Here is a 16,002-nt window from a genome sequence, read left to right on the forward strand (position 1 = left end):
GCCTGCACCCTTCTAGGGTTGCCACAGTGGATTGTGAGTTCTAAGCCAGATTCTCTTCAATGTCTTACCTCTGGATAACCACTATCCACCAAAAGCAAGTTTTCTGAGAGACTTTATGATAGTTTGACCTCATCAAGAAGTGAATATAGGGCTGCAAAGTGGTGTAGTGTTTGGCATTCCTCCCCAGTTCTAGTTCAGCTTGGGGCTTGCACGTTCTCCCTGTAGACGCATGGCTTTTCTCTAGGTAAAGAGTAAATGGGCTTCACTTACAGTATGTAGCACTTTTTCAACCACGTGAGCAGTTCCAATGCTCTTTTTCAATTGTGGTTAACTGGTGACTTTCAGTTAGACTGTCTCACACTGAGGTATGAGTGTGTGTGCGTGTGTGTGTGGTTGCCTGTTTCTCTGTGTTTGCCCCATGGTCCTTCACCCAGCGTTAGATTTGATTGGCTCCAACTCCCTCACAACTCTGGATAAAGCATTATATAAGATCTGACTTCATAACACATCTAATTTCAATTTGTGTTAAACACAGCTCATGGATATGTGTACATTATGATTTATGAGCTACATATTCATGTATTTGCCTTTACTATTGCTTATACTATGAGAAACTCAATAACATTGTCACACCGGCACTGATATTATTGTCTCAAAGTCACCCTGATGTGTTGGTAAAAACCTCTGTGTGCAGATGCTTCACCACAGAATGCCATCAAAGTCACAAACAGGAAGGCAGAGTAGCTGTAATCTGAGCTTGTTTTGTTTCACCTGATACAATAGCCACATGCCTTGCTGCTGTATAAATTATGGTGCCAGACTCCTGTGCAGCAGGTGCATCCACAAAGTGCTTGAAAACTATTTTGACCCTTGTTTGACAATCTGAACAGGTTATTAACAAATCTCATTAATTTCCAGCATGTTTTTCCTTTGAAAGTCACATTACAAATTAGACCAAGTTTTGACCTCCTTTATAAGACACTGGGGAGGCATAGGTAGAAATCCCAGAGCGGGTGCCAGTGTCAGGATCCCTCAAGATATCTTGGAAACTTGGAGAACTGTCACTTCTATTATACTGATTGTATACAAGCCTTTTATGTGTCTGGTTAACATAAAAACAGAAATAAGTTCAAAGAGGTTCCATTAACAATTTGGAACTTTATTATCTTATGGGTCTATCACCTCTTTAAAAGAGCAGAGTTAATGTGGGGAAAAATGTTCAAACACAATTATGGATCAAAGAGCTCAAAGTGAGAAATCACAGTAATCCACTTAAGTGTCATCGTGCTCTGAATAAGACGTTGTAGACAAGACAGGAAGACAACGGGTAATGTCTGACAGAGTTTCTCTTGAGATAACAGGAAGAGCAGAGTTCAAAGCTGCAGCACACTGCCAATGCCATCTAGTGCCGACATCTCAGCACCACAGCCTGTGTGAACGAGGAGAGGAGGGAGAGTGAGCGTCACAGTGTCGCCCCCAGCCACTCCTCGGTGAAGCGCTTCATCTTTAATGAATCACCTCTAGGAGGCGCTCCATGGCAGCGATGCTATCTGGTACTCTGGCAGCCAGATTGTTTAGAAAAGGAAACTATTAAAATGTCTTAAACTGAGAACTGAAGTCCCGAGGCAGGAGGGGATGTTGGAGGAGGGAGATAAGATGAATAAAAAGGGAGAGGGGTAGTTCTGGGGTAGAGGAGTAAACTGCCAGGAAGGGGGGGGGCACACACTTCCTTTCTGAAATCAAATGAACATAAATCTTATTGACCAGGTATTTGTGTTATGATCTTAAAACGGTGGCGCTCTCCCTTTTACGGAATAGTTGAACTTCATTCCAGAGGAAGGAAAGACAAAAAGGATATAAAACAAAGTTTATGAATGCAGCTGTATTTGCCTGACAGAACAACAAGGTAATAATGGGAGAGTGTTTGGGGGCTGAGACGAAGAAATCTTAAGATCAGGGCTGTTAAACTCATTGAGGGGCCACAAACAGGATAATATGATTTAAATTGAGACATACCAGTATAATGATAGCACTGAAAAGTCCATCTGGCAGCGGCTGCTCCTTTTTACACAGCAACTCATCGCAACTTGCACCAAAGACTAGTTTATTTGCCAGATGGCATTCCTGTTTGATTCATTCCCAGGTCTCCACGAACTCAAGGTAAACACTTAACCTGTTGCACCACCAGGATGCAACTGCAAGATATAAATATACCCTTAAAATGTCTACATTTAACTTCTAACTATAGCAGCAATACATATTGCAATATCCAAATATACAATATAAATATCACGGACTGAATTAACTGTAATACATAATACATGTATGCATGATGGATCAACGCTCTGCAAATGCAAATGACTGAGTTTGAAATATGAAAGACGTGCACCGTCTTATTAAATAAATGCAGTTCAAATAAATAGAGTTCATTTACGTATATAACACTTTTCAACTGATTGAACCCAAACTGCTTTACAATGTTAGTCACATTCACACACTCACACACCAATGGAGGAGGCTGTGCCACAGACACCAATATTAGTTATTATTTCACAAGATCTGTGAATAAAACAATAAAACAATTAACTGGAAAGAAAGGCTGCTAATCTCTTGGTGTTTTCATTCCAAGATCGTCAGGGAATCTGATCCAATAGATTTGGCTGGTTTGGGCTGTACCAGACTGGAGATGAGCTTTCACACCTGCCCAACGAAAAAAGGTGAATTCTGGTCGGGTAGCAATATTTGCTTAGTTTTTGGTGTCATAAAACATGTAAATGGGCTACTGTGCCTGGCACAGCCAAATTCCTAGTAAATCATCCTGATTTATCTTGAGTTCTAATCAGCTCTGACAACAGAAGAAACCCTTAGTGAACATATGTTTACTGTATAAAGTAGAGTCAAACACCATTCAAACACTGTGATCTTATAAGTGTTATTCCTTTACCCACTTTGTGAACTACTTCCCTTATCTGGAAAGCAATGGAGGTAAAAGTACCAACAATAACACAGTTAATACCTGGTCTCTGACCTGCCTCATTACAATAATTCTCTGTCTCTGGAGAGCAGATAAGGAAAGAAAAATCTGGCTTGCAAGATGTGCAAAGCGGGGTATTACTCCACTGCCGTGCTGTAGAGGCAACAGTCAAACACACAGCTACTGTCACAGCGCTGGGGCCTCATTAATTCATTCTCCCACATGGCATCTCTCCACATCTCCCTGCTGTCGTCCCCTCCCCTCCCCTCAAATCCTATCCCATCCCAGGCCTCAGCATTAAAGCACAGACAGCAGAGGTCACTGGATTCCGGTAAAAGATTTTTATGATAATATTCATCTTTGAGGAGGCACAACTTTTTTGGGGGAAACAGGAGTACACTGTATGTTTAGAGAAAGTAAGTTACTTTATTGATTCCCTTGGGGATATCATCCATCTGCACTTGACTCATCCTATATAGTTAACATGAACAACACAGGTAATAATGCAATTTTAAGCCGATACGCTGTCCCGGCTAAAGATAAGTTTAGTGCTATGAGGAGTAACCAAAACAAGCAAGCTTTTCCTTTGGTTGTGTTTTTCCTTCCAACAGAGTGAACAATAATTGGAAACAGAAATAGGACCTTTTACTGCTCACAGAGGAGGCTACGCCAAGGCTAATCTGTTCATCAGAACCTGATAATGCTGGCTAGAGACGTACTGCACCATAACAAATGCCATTCTCGCACAGTGCACATGATTAATCCCTTAGTATTGCTGTGTAACTTTGGTTTCTTTGTGCTCTAATCTGCACCATTTACACAGCTGTGAGGCCTCCTCTGTTTCCTGTTCAGGTAAGAAGGTCTCAAGCCAACAAGGCGACCGTGAGCCAAATCAAACTAGGAGCCACTCGAAACCTTAAAACTACACGCCTTGGCCACTGACACTATGAAATCGTACCTATTCCTCAAGCAATTATCCCTAATGATTTCTGTTTCCTGTAACTGTGTCAGCTAGAGAAATGTGTCCTTACTCTGAACCTGAATATTCATCCTGAATCAGACTCCAATGTTTACTTTTAAGCAGTAACTCCAAGAACGCATACCAGTACAACAGATACTGTGGCAATCAGCTACTACTGTTAAGGACAATATAAACAATAATATCAGATTCATTCCAAGGTGATTAGTAAAAAATACATCAAATGGCAACCGCCAATATTCACATTTATTGCAATGAAAAAACTCGACTTGAGTTGCTCGTTTGCAATTAATCATCCAGCTGTAACGCCTACATATGACACCTACACAAAGCCTACATGTAACCTCTGTGTGACCTTTATACCAGCGCTAACAATCTACCAGACGCCCACTCAGCACTGCTCCCTCTCCCTAAGGTCCCAGTTTAGACTGAGGACACAGCTGTTCTAAGTACTTTTCCTCATGTATGGTCATGTGTATTATCTTCTCCTACCTTTTCCCCTTCCCTCAGCCCACTCCCCCCATCCAAATCCCTCCTCGTCTCCCCCGTTTGCCCCATGCTCTCTCTTCCCCCTATTTCTTTTGCAGATTCGCTTTCAGCTCTCGAGTTGACATTTGAGGCATGCAAAACATACAAAGGGAGACCCAAATGGTGAGTCAAGCGCCGACTCCTAGAAAGGCTGGAAATCTAAAATGGAAAAAGACAAAACACCAATCCTTCAGTTTTTTCAGATCAGCATCCACACACTTGGATCCAAGACATGTCACTGTATGGCGATGGAGGAAAAAACATTCACTGATGCTTTTTAAAACTTTGGATATCTTAATTTCTCCACAGTGAAAACTCTCTTACAGTATGTCTTCAGATTTTATGAACTGACATGACAATTTTAATCATGGTAAATTCATTATTTCATCATGATTCGTGCAAGGCAAATGACAGAGTGACACTCCCATGTGTCATCGTCAAATCGTATTTTGCGAACACAATAGAAGCAGAACTAAAAAGGACAATGCACCAGAGAGGAGAAGACGATGTTGCAAGCAGCCATATGTTGGAACTGTACATTTCCTCTCCAGCAGGAATCTGATGCTGCAACCGGTCACAGGAGTGAACTGAGAAAGTAACACTATCCAACCTACCTTCTATACTGTATTACTGAACTCAGTGTGGAGCTGAACTCAGCCAACTATGGGTGAAAGCATTGAACACCCTGTACATGTCAGTCCATCACTTCAGGCAGATCAGGACCAAAACCAGCTGACTTGAGAATGACATTGCACTTCTCGATTAGATGCCAAATGACTTTTCGTTCCACTGTACTTGAACATGTGTATTAACAATAAATTTGAATCCTAAATCAACACACACACATACAGACTTGAAATGAGGATATTCTTGCTATGACACAAGAGCAGTTACCACTACACCACTGTGTAGCCCAGTTTTGAGCATAAGTTAAATTGAGGGCCAGTTTTGTTGATTAAAGCTGACAGGACACAGTGAGACATATAAAGTAGAACAAAGCAAAAAGCCATTAATGGATTCATCTATTGTAATAGATAAAAACACAGCTATGTTTTACAGTTTATAGATTTAAATGATGCCTACATGGAAACATCTGACACACTCTATATAAATCCCCAGTTTGTTTTTTAATTAGATTACTTTCATGCACTGTCCCTTCCTGCAGTCTCGAGAATAAATATAGTAAATTGTGGGGAAGTCCGCATCATGTATCTCTGTACATCCACAGTGTGTATGTCAGTTTCTTCCAGTGTGTGCGTGGCGATACAGCAGTGTAAGGGCAGCAGGGCACAGGGGTCGGGTGGTAATGGCACTAGCATATTCAGGCCTCCTACTCTGGAATGCAGTATGAGGGAGAGAGACAACAGAGCAATTCACTCGCACAGTCACCGAACTATTCTTAGTCCAGTATGTGAAGTGGACCTCCTCTGCATCACTGCCCCCCCCCCCTCTGCAGGGAGTATGAAAAGAGCCTGGATGGTGAAGTAGACGGTGGTGTCTATTAAGGTGCGGGGCAGGACGGTGAAGCTGGATGAAGAGCTTTAGTGAGAGGGAGAGGATAAAAGTTAAGCTTCACTGAGGCAAAGTCTGGTCAGCTCTGTCAAAATGGGGCAGTTCACTGGCTGTGAAGCCTCTCCAAAGAGCCTATTGTAAATGTCCACTGGCACAATGCGTGAAGCCCCGGGGACCTCTCTCACTCCATGTCACTCCTCCTCTCATGTGACCGCTTACAAACACTGACCTCCACACAGGCACATACTTTCTCCTCGCTCAGCTTTTCTACTTAGTCTAAACATCCGTTTTTTCCGCCTTCTAATACAGTTCAACTGTGGCCAATTTCAAGGCTACATGCATTTCGCAATACAATAAAAAGAAAGACGACACACAACATCTGCACTGCTGAGATCACTCATCATGCACAGTTCAAACAGTGAGGGGATTCAGCAGGAGACAGTGTCAATAGTGACAGTGACGGGCTTGGCTTTTTTTTTTTTTTTTTTCCCCCTCACTGCTTTTATTCCTCTGTCCTTTCTGAATGAGTCATTGAGAATATTGGGACGGACACACACCAAAGCCTGGCAGTGCACGTTCCTACTGTTAGTGGGCAAACGCGGCTGATTCGGCTGCAGCTCAGTCATAACAAATGTCAAAGAGCTATTCATCCCTTCTAATCCTTTTCTCTATTCTCTAGCGCGCACACACACACACACACACTGGGGACTGTAGAACGACTCACTCAACATAACAAGGAGTGAGAACTGAAGGACAAAGTGAATGTAATCCAGTTGATTTTAGGAAAGGTTTAGAAGTAGAAAGGAAGTGTAAGCAATTAGTGACTTGGTGTGAAAATAAAAATAAAATGCGAAGGAAAAAAAAAAAAAACCTTGGAGAGAAGGGAATAAAGAGAAGACAAATGAATGAGGCAGAGGTAAGCAGAGACAGGGTGGAAAGGAGGTTTGACAGAGAAACAGGTCGATAAAAGATCTGAAATTTTATGTAGATAGAAGTTTAGGTTGGATGTAGACAACGTGAACAACCACAGTACAAACCATCCATCCAGAGGTCACATGCAATTACGTTGACAGGTATATAGTACCTTGGGAAGAGGTACTGAGTGGATTATTTTCATGAGAGTGTAACAGTTGCCTCTGATTTGATATACTGGGGATTAAAGTGTAGGAGAAGCAGATATAATACACTAAGATCCATGCCAAGAGATCATAGATGCAGAAATGAAAACCATGGACCTCATTGATGAAATGGGATTAGCATCAAAACTATACTGTCAGGTTAAACTTGTGAAAATGCTGCAAAAGAAGGGTGTGTTTTTTGGGCATATCGTTGTTTTCTGCACCAAAAGGCAAGAAATTGCAATTATATTTCTTTCAAATTTTATCTTGGCAAAAAATGTTTGACACTCTTGCTTTACACGCCCATTTGAGGCTCTTCAAGGTCACATTTTAACAACTGAAAGCAGTACAATCGAAGTTTTATAAATATTTAAATGACTTGAAATGACTGAGAAACTGCACTTATATGAGCTGTAGTTCCCATTGGTGGGATTTCAGCTCGTTGGCAGGACAGGATCTGTTATATTCAGGAGAAAGGAGTAGATAAAACAGAGCACAGGCATGGGAATATATGTGCAGCGAAAAAGAGGACGTGAGAGAGGAAACTACTGATCTGCAATGATGTGAACATACAGATTCAGGATGTTCCGAGGTGCAGTGAACAACTGCAAAGCTCAGAAAATGTCACACGTTGAGTTGTGAAACAGCGATAGGTTGAGTATGACACATGTCACATATCTCACATCGCCAGGGAGCATGAGCACGATATGAAGAGTCAAATTTTAACGGCACCTATAGAGCACAATGCGACACGATCAAGTGGAGACGAGCGTTGCACACACAATGTGAGGTATTATTCATCAGACGCATCAGCTGCAGTGCTGCAGGTCATACAACACTGAGCCCAAGGGGTGACTTACACACACATAATCAATCACTTGAAGAAAGGCCAAATTTAAACTCGCCTCGACTCAAAAACATGTTGAGGTCAATGTTGATTCTCTTGGATGTTTGACTAGAAACATTCCTGTGAAATCTAAAATATAATTTAAAGTTTCTCTTAACACCTGGGTTTCATCACATGTCGTCGCCTTCTTAAAATACTCGCCTCAGTCATTTTTTCAAGTTTTTCAGGAAACACAAAAAACTGAGCCATATGTTGAATATATGATATTTCTTAATTATTTAACTCAACAAGATAATAACAGATTATGATCTGTTTAACTGAGGATGTTGGTGATTTTACCAGAGGTGGGCAGCAACATAAGGAGTTGATTTAGGCAAAAAAAATCTTTTTTCTCAAAACAATGACTGAGGCAATTATTTTAAGAAGGTGACGATTTTAAAGATCTGTCAATTTCATATTACCAGAACACAGAACAGAAGAAGTAGGCAGAGATTTCCTTTAACAGGCTTCTCAGCAGCTCAAAGTTTCAGTTAGGGAGGCTAAAACGATCTGTACTTTTAAGATTAAGCTTAACACTCTCTTGTTTGATAAAGCTGAACCATTTATAGTGAAGTTGCTCCAGGTTCAGACTGCACGATGGTTCTCTCCTCCTCTCACTCTCCATACCTTCATATGTCACATTTGCATTACATTCTGTATCTCTCTCCTGTAGTCTCCTGCCTGTCCTCTCACTCTGTAGCTTCCTGTCATCTGTGCATCTTTCCATCATCAAGTCTGCAGCGAGTGGATTCACTTGTTGTTTGAAGTGAACTTGTTTGTTTGATGCACTCTGAATCCATCCCATCCTTTTTCGCTCTCATTATCCTCTAATCCCAACCAGTGCAAACAGAAAGAAGCCGCCTCAAAAATTTATTTTTCCTTTCTATTGTCACCAGAGCTTGCTCGTGTGAGTGAGATTGGGTGTTTTTTTTCCTGTATATTTCTGATTTGTGTTATTTAGATTGTGTTATATGAATAAAACTGGAAAATAATGGATGGATGGATTCAGCATAATAAACAATAGAATATTAAAGATAAATAAATGGAGACATATGAACAGTATATACAGTGCCGTGCTCAAATTTACACAATTATGTGTTGACTGCTAGTTGCGGTGCTGATTGTACCGACAGGGAGGAATAACCTACAGTACCTCTTCTTCATAAATCTTGGGTGACGCAGTCCGTCACTGAAGGAGCTCTGCAGAGTTGTCATTGTGTCCTGCATGGGGTGTGAGTCATTGTCCATCATGGATGACGGCTTAGCCATCATCCTTCTGTCACTCCACTGAGTCGAGGGGGCACCCCAGGACAGAGCTGGCCTATTAGGCTGTCAAGTCTCTTTCGGTCAGCAGATGAAATGCTGCTGCCCGAGTAGTCCACTCCATAAAACATGGCTGATGCCACCACTTCTATTTTTTATTTATTTATTATTGAGAAAAGAAATGGCTCAAAACCATCGTCTGCATAGTCCTCTCCAAGGTCTGTACTCTGTACATGGTTGAAGAGTAACAAGGCAAGAAGAAAAAGGTTTCTGGTTAATTGTGGTGCCTCTTAATATCAACATTTTGAGGAATAGAAACTACAGCACAGCTCTTCTCTTCTGAGAACTGATTAACTGGAACACCTATATTTTTGTCCACAGATCAGTGGTGCAGACCTAATTCCGGCATTCAACCAAAAATAACTTCTTGGCGTGAGAGTGTGAAGGGATGTAATGTGGTCTACACTGTGGGTGGGTACCAATCGGCCCACAATTCAAAAACCACTGCTGCAGAACATGCTCACAGCAAATTCATACAGACAACCGTATGAATACTTACAGTACAAAGCATGGAACTAAGAAGAAACAATTAAATCTCAAAAAGCTGAACACAGTAACAAATATGCAGGACAGAGGAGAGAGCAAGTCAATGGAAATTGAGTTTCAGTTTAAATACCACTGAGAGTTAACGCAGAGATACTGAATCTCTACTTCTTCTCAATCTAACTCGTTTTCTTTCTGGGTTTTCCCCTCTTGAATCTCTGAAATGAGTTTTTCAAAGTGTGAGTCAATCAAAGTCTTCATTTCTCGACTGGCATGACTGACAAGTGACGAAAATGTCAAGATCTGTAAAAGACTCCTTCAGAGTACATGGCTGATCTATGATCAGATGTGTTGTTGTAGAAGCAACAGATTCACAATATTAAAGAAGAAGAAAAAAAAAAAAAAAAAAAAGAAAAGTCGCACAAAAGGTGACAAGTAATGGAGTAGGTGTTCAGTAAGCAGATGGAAGACGTGGGTTACAGATACAATTAGAAGAGTAAGTCTCGTGTGCAGGGAGCCGCTGGCAACACAAATTAATTAATGAGATACGTTAGAAAATGAGAGCGCGTGGGAACAGAGTGACACGCAAGATGAAATAAGATAAAGTAGAAAGGAAAAAGCAGAGATATGTGAGGAGCGATCGCAGTGCTTCCTGTTAGAATTCCATCCTAATTGACCCTTCTCTGTTACCGTGGTTACAGCAGCATGGCGGTTGAAAGAGTAATTACATGTAATCTAACCAGTTTCTGGTCCCATTGATTTGCAGCTGCATCAGTTTGACTAGCAGACATTAGATGGTCATATTAACTGCTGCCATGCGACTAATCAACGTAACACTGAAGACTAAAACAGAGTCACACAGTCAGTAATAATAAACTACGCTGAAACAGGTCTAAATCAGCTACACCGAGAAAACAGAGGGCTGGTTGGTTGTTTAGAGCAACAACAGCCACCACAAGGACACTGACACAAGGCTACCACGCATATATGCTGGGTGAATCCTCAAACCAGGAGTCACACTCAAAGCACCCCAGGCAGCCGACATGGCGCATCACGGAGAGACAGCAGAGTCAGACTGACAGCACACGCCCACAACACATCACTGAGATACGACTACCAAGAGTGACCCCCCCCACCCACCGACAAATGAGCACTCCACATAGTCTGACACAAATTTTTTGCCCAGACAAACAGACAGGCCCCGTCATGGCATTTTAGTGGAAGAACAAGAGCATCTCTCATACAGGACATGACTGGTGTGGACCCCGAAGCCAGAGAAAAAGGCCCCGACAACCGTATGATTAAACAAAAGCAGAGAAAATTAATCTGATGTGATGTAATTATCAGGCTCGGGGGGGGTGAAAATTCTAATCGGGACACATATATCAAAGTGTATGTAAACACATAATTTACCTGGAAACATGATAAGATTTACGGAATTGCACTTACAAACTGCTTGAAAATCACCTCACTTCTCACTTAAAGCTACAAAATACGAATGACAGGAAAGAGGCAATAAATCACCATGTCAGTTCCACATGCCCATATTTGGTAACTTCCTAGGTTCTTCTCGTCAATGCAGAATTAGCAATTGGAAACAAAGATTGCAACAGCCATGCTGCACATTAAGATACACATTGGTTTGAAGTATTTCCTGAATGTGGTTTCATGACATTTTCTGCATTGCACAGTATATGTTTGCCCTTTTGATTTGGCATCGTTTAATCCCTGTACATTCAACTGATGCAAAATGCATATAATAAGTCCTATTTAGGGTATTTTTAATCAAAGGCATATTATAATGTTATTTCACTGAAATCCAATCAGACATTTGTTTCAAAAAGAGAATTTGTTAATCCGGACATGGTGAGACCTCAGTGATTTTATTCAGTTTTAAACTTATGAGTAGATTTTATTCAATATAGACAACGGTAGGTATTAAGACTACCTTTAAATTCTTGGAAAAATCCTCCAAATACATCAGGATTAAAATGTTCAGTTATAAGTATTTCAATGAGTGCCCTATAAAAGGCTTTGTCCTGCATTTTTTTTTTTCTGTGTAGTATTCAGCCATTCACAAGCCGTGCTACATCGACTTTTCACCAATCTGCCCACATATACAGCAGGTTCTTGTTTACCACGCAGATGAAAAATGATTATATATTTTTTATATCTCTTTCTGTTCCTGCTCGGTTTGAGAACTAAAAGTTTCTTTTCAAATGTTGCTCGAACTGAAATTAAATGAAAAAGAAAGGAGAAAAAGAAGGATATGATAATGGTCTTTTATAAAATAGTTATGGCAGTTTGACTCTGAAGTTCTCTAGAGCAAGTCCATGTGCGACATCTCGACACTCATCCTTCTGCTCCATCATACTGTGCCCCTTCAAGTGGTTCTTAAGATGCTGAAACCACAACACATACTGTCCAGTGCTGCCAGTGCCTCGGACCCTGGGGGTACTTAGCATTTCTGTTTGCAGAAACACATCATATACAGCCATAGAAACCAGGCTGTGACCTGTGAATCAAGCAGATGGCACCCTCCTTCCCAGCGCTGTTGAGCAAGTCTTGGTTCAACAAGTCCTCTTTTCACTGACACTCAAACATTCATCGGCGGAAAGATGTCACAAAGTAATCCAGTCACAGCAAGTCATATAAAAGAAATGGATTAGGGACGTTACTTTGAGCATAGATTGCTCAACAATTACGCAATTATTACTTCGAGTTATCTGTGTTGAGAATATTTTATAAGTTCATTAATCTGTTGAAGCTCTGGTGTTATTTATGCAATAAAATGGTGCATCTACCTCACAGGAATGCGTGTCGTCTAAAATACATGAATATAGTGATGACTCATTAACTCAAACAGGCCTAAATAAGGCGTGTCCTCCGCCATTTCACTACCAACTAACTAGACTTTAATGAGTGGATGGGTCATTACACTATCCCACGCAGTGCTCACAGCTCAGGCAATGTGCCACAGAAAGGCAAATATGTACATATGATCAAGACATCCTACATGAGAGAGACAATTGAAATGAACACAGAAGTTACTTGTGAACTGTGGTTAAGAAAATAGTAAAATAACGACACTATTCTTTTTACAGAAGTAACAAATAAATTCAAAATTCAAGTACTAATTTTAGTACTTTACCAATCACTTGACGATATAAAATGGAATACTATAAGATTATCTGACAGATATTGGAAAAACTGGAATCAATGTGTTGCTTTGTGGTCATTTTCATAATTCGAAAATGTAAAGTGGCACATTAAAATACAAGTCTTTTAGATACAGTATATTTATGGCAACAAAAAAAAACCCACTGATGTACTTTAAGGATTGTTTGCATTCAATACCTTCACATGAGACCTATAGCTTCTCTCACTAAACAACCACTATTCTTGGACAACACCCAGAAAATGGAAGTGGGCATCCCAAAATACCAATTTGCAATGAGGCTTGAAGCTGGTGGTACCATACGGGTACACGGGATGCCAAGGATAAGAATAAACATTACCTGCCAAAGCGAAGACAGAACTAGGCTTTTATAATACTCACACTGGACAACCCGTGGATTGGTATGAGTATAATATGGCCAAAGGGAGATTACGCTGGTATACAAACAACCCTGCGCCACCGGGCAAACAAACACGGAGCAGCAGTGAGATGCCAGGCTGGGCATGTTGGCCCCGATCTCTGGCTGTGTGGCAAGTGTGGCTGGCATCCTGAAGGCATGGTACGACATGTGGTTCATCCCAGCAGGCTGCCGGACTCATAAGAAGAATGACACTTGTGTCTACACGACTCTGCTGCTCACTTTAGCTGAGAGGCATTGTAAACATGCCGCCCACCAAAAGCCAGCCAATGTTGATTTACTATACAGAAGACTCCTTTATGTATTAATGCTTGAAAAGCTACAAATCAGGAGTGTTTAATACAAAACTTTACTTTCATTTATGAAAATAAATGAGTGTCTGTTATAATAATGCATCCAGTGCAAAATGCGGCCCAGAAAAGACGTGAGGGATCCCAGAGTCACTGAAACAACAAACTACCCTTTTTCCCCCCACAAGGTTTAACCACTAATGCATTTTTCATTCTTGTATCATCTTCTGTGCTTCTTGCATATTTGAGGATGGGTGGGCTGACCACTCTGAGAAACAGTGAGTTAGTCAGTGAGCTGCAAATGCTCTGAAAGAGCAGTTCATCAGAGGAATGCCGAGCAGGTACCTGTGGGATTTAGCAGGTATCACATATGCCACACACTCACACATACAGACAGGAACTGCACCGATCGTCAACAATGTCAGAGGCATATCAAATATAGAAGCAGTGAGAAAGGGGGAGTGAAGTCAAGGAAGCAGCGGTGACATTAGCTGAATGAATACAACTGGCTTCCATGAAAAAAAAAAAGAGAGGTGGGGGGGTTAGCGAGAAAGAGAAAGAGCCTCACGCTTCACTGAATGTTATGCCATAGGCCCTGATTGTGCTGACCTGGTTTCTTTCACCAACAAAGGCCGTGCATTAACACTCTCACTAACAAAAACGTCTGCACACATGCACACAGCACCGCTGGACATTCACACACCCACTTAACCTAAGCCTGTGCCTGCAGTACCTGCACATTTACACACATGCTCACTCTTACGTTCAGCACCCCCACTCTTTCTATACAAATTCCTACTTTCAGCATCTGTGGATAGATTTAACCACTTTAAGTGTTAAGCTTTTGGCATTTTTTACTGATTTTCTGCTGGTTGGTATAACTACGTCTTTCATGTGTGATTAGTGACAGTAATACACCTGTATATATTTATATATGCTGGCACTTATGATCGTCATATCAGAAGCTGAGATCGGTTCGGATGTAGGATGACCACTCACTCGTCATAATATACAGATTGCACAGGTGCCTTTTTGACAGCAACTGTTTGAGGTAAAATACTTGAGCTTTCAGCTACTCTCACACGTTATTTGTTCAAAATGTGAGTATTGTATCAGTATCAGTGACACCAGCTACCTATATGAGGTGGACCGAGACATTTGAAGGTGCTTGAAGAAGCACACAGGCTATAGGCTGCACAATATCAGGTGAATATGTGACATCCAATAATGATATGCAACATATAGAAATACTTAAGCAAATAAATGTTGGTGATTATTGCTCGATTTGGTGCTCCTGTCACCTGCCCTAAGCCCCCAGAAATAAAATTAGGCTTGTCAAAGACTAAAATGTTCTAATTGGTTATTCGACTGACCTCTGCGAACTAATTTCCCATTAATCACATCTTTTTTCATATTTAACATTCTGAGGTTTTGAGTTGAATGGAATAATGCATGGAAACATAATTTCATTTCTTCAAAGGTGCAGTCAGTCATTTGCAATTGTGTAATGTGCATATTAATATCATGACAACAATAGATTGGAGAGATATTGTACAGCCCTAACACACAGTTGTGTATCTTTGATGTGTGCACACATCAAAGATATCACGCAAATCAACACAAATTCTGCTCTGCGCATACAAATGTGTGTACGCCCAAATCCAAGCACACACAATTGGCACTTACAGACAAATAAGGATGAACGCATTTATGTCCATACACAAATTGAGATCCAAACATAACTCTCAACCTGTTCGCACAAGTCATTTGGCTACTATAAACCTAGACTTTCCAGTGAGGCGGACGACAGGGGGAAAGAAAAGCCAAGTTTCATTGATTGTGAACCTATTCTGATCCTCTGCCGAGCAAAATCACATTTTCCCTCTTTATTCCAATCAATTGTGCCTATAGGCTGTGTTGTGCCTGTGTCCCACTGACATACTAACACCAGAGTGAGGAGGCTGTGCAGCAGCAGCACTGGAGAGGAGGAATGACCTTTCTCTATGCTAATCTCCACAGAGAGCACACATGCACACACAAGGTGGAGGGTTTGCCCCCCCCACCCGGCCAGACGAATCAAAAAGGACATCATCAGCACACAAATCCTTCTTCTGTGCGTTTTTGCGCGTGGAGTGGACCTGTGGTTTCCCTCTGTTCTCCCCTCCTCCCACAATGTAACATGTCATTCACAGCCCCTCCATGTTGAAGCCCGACACACCCACTGAAGCATCCTTCACATTCACCGCTTATCTAAATAGCCCGATATCATAATTAGTCGTGCATGAAGCCAAACGAAAAGGATCGAGCCTCCCT

The 16,002-nt window shown here is 41.2% G+C and overlaps 1 protein-coding gene across 2 annotated transcripts in view; it reads right to left on the bottom strand.

Moving 5' to 3' along the window:
• Positions 1-16,002, bottom strand: part of dock10 (dedicator of cytokinesis 10) — a gene marked incomplete at its 5' end in the record, with an annotated part of 73,240 nt that overhangs the window by 56,546 nt on the left and 692 nt on the right. The gene's annotated exons all lie outside the window — the stretch shown is intronic.

The sequence above is a fragment of the Lipophrys pholis genome (assembly GCF_963383615.2).
Source record: "Lipophrys pholis genome assembly, chromosome: 3".
NCBI lineage: Eukaryota > Metazoa > Chordata > Actinopteri > Blenniiformes > Blenniidae > Lipophrys > Lipophrys pholis.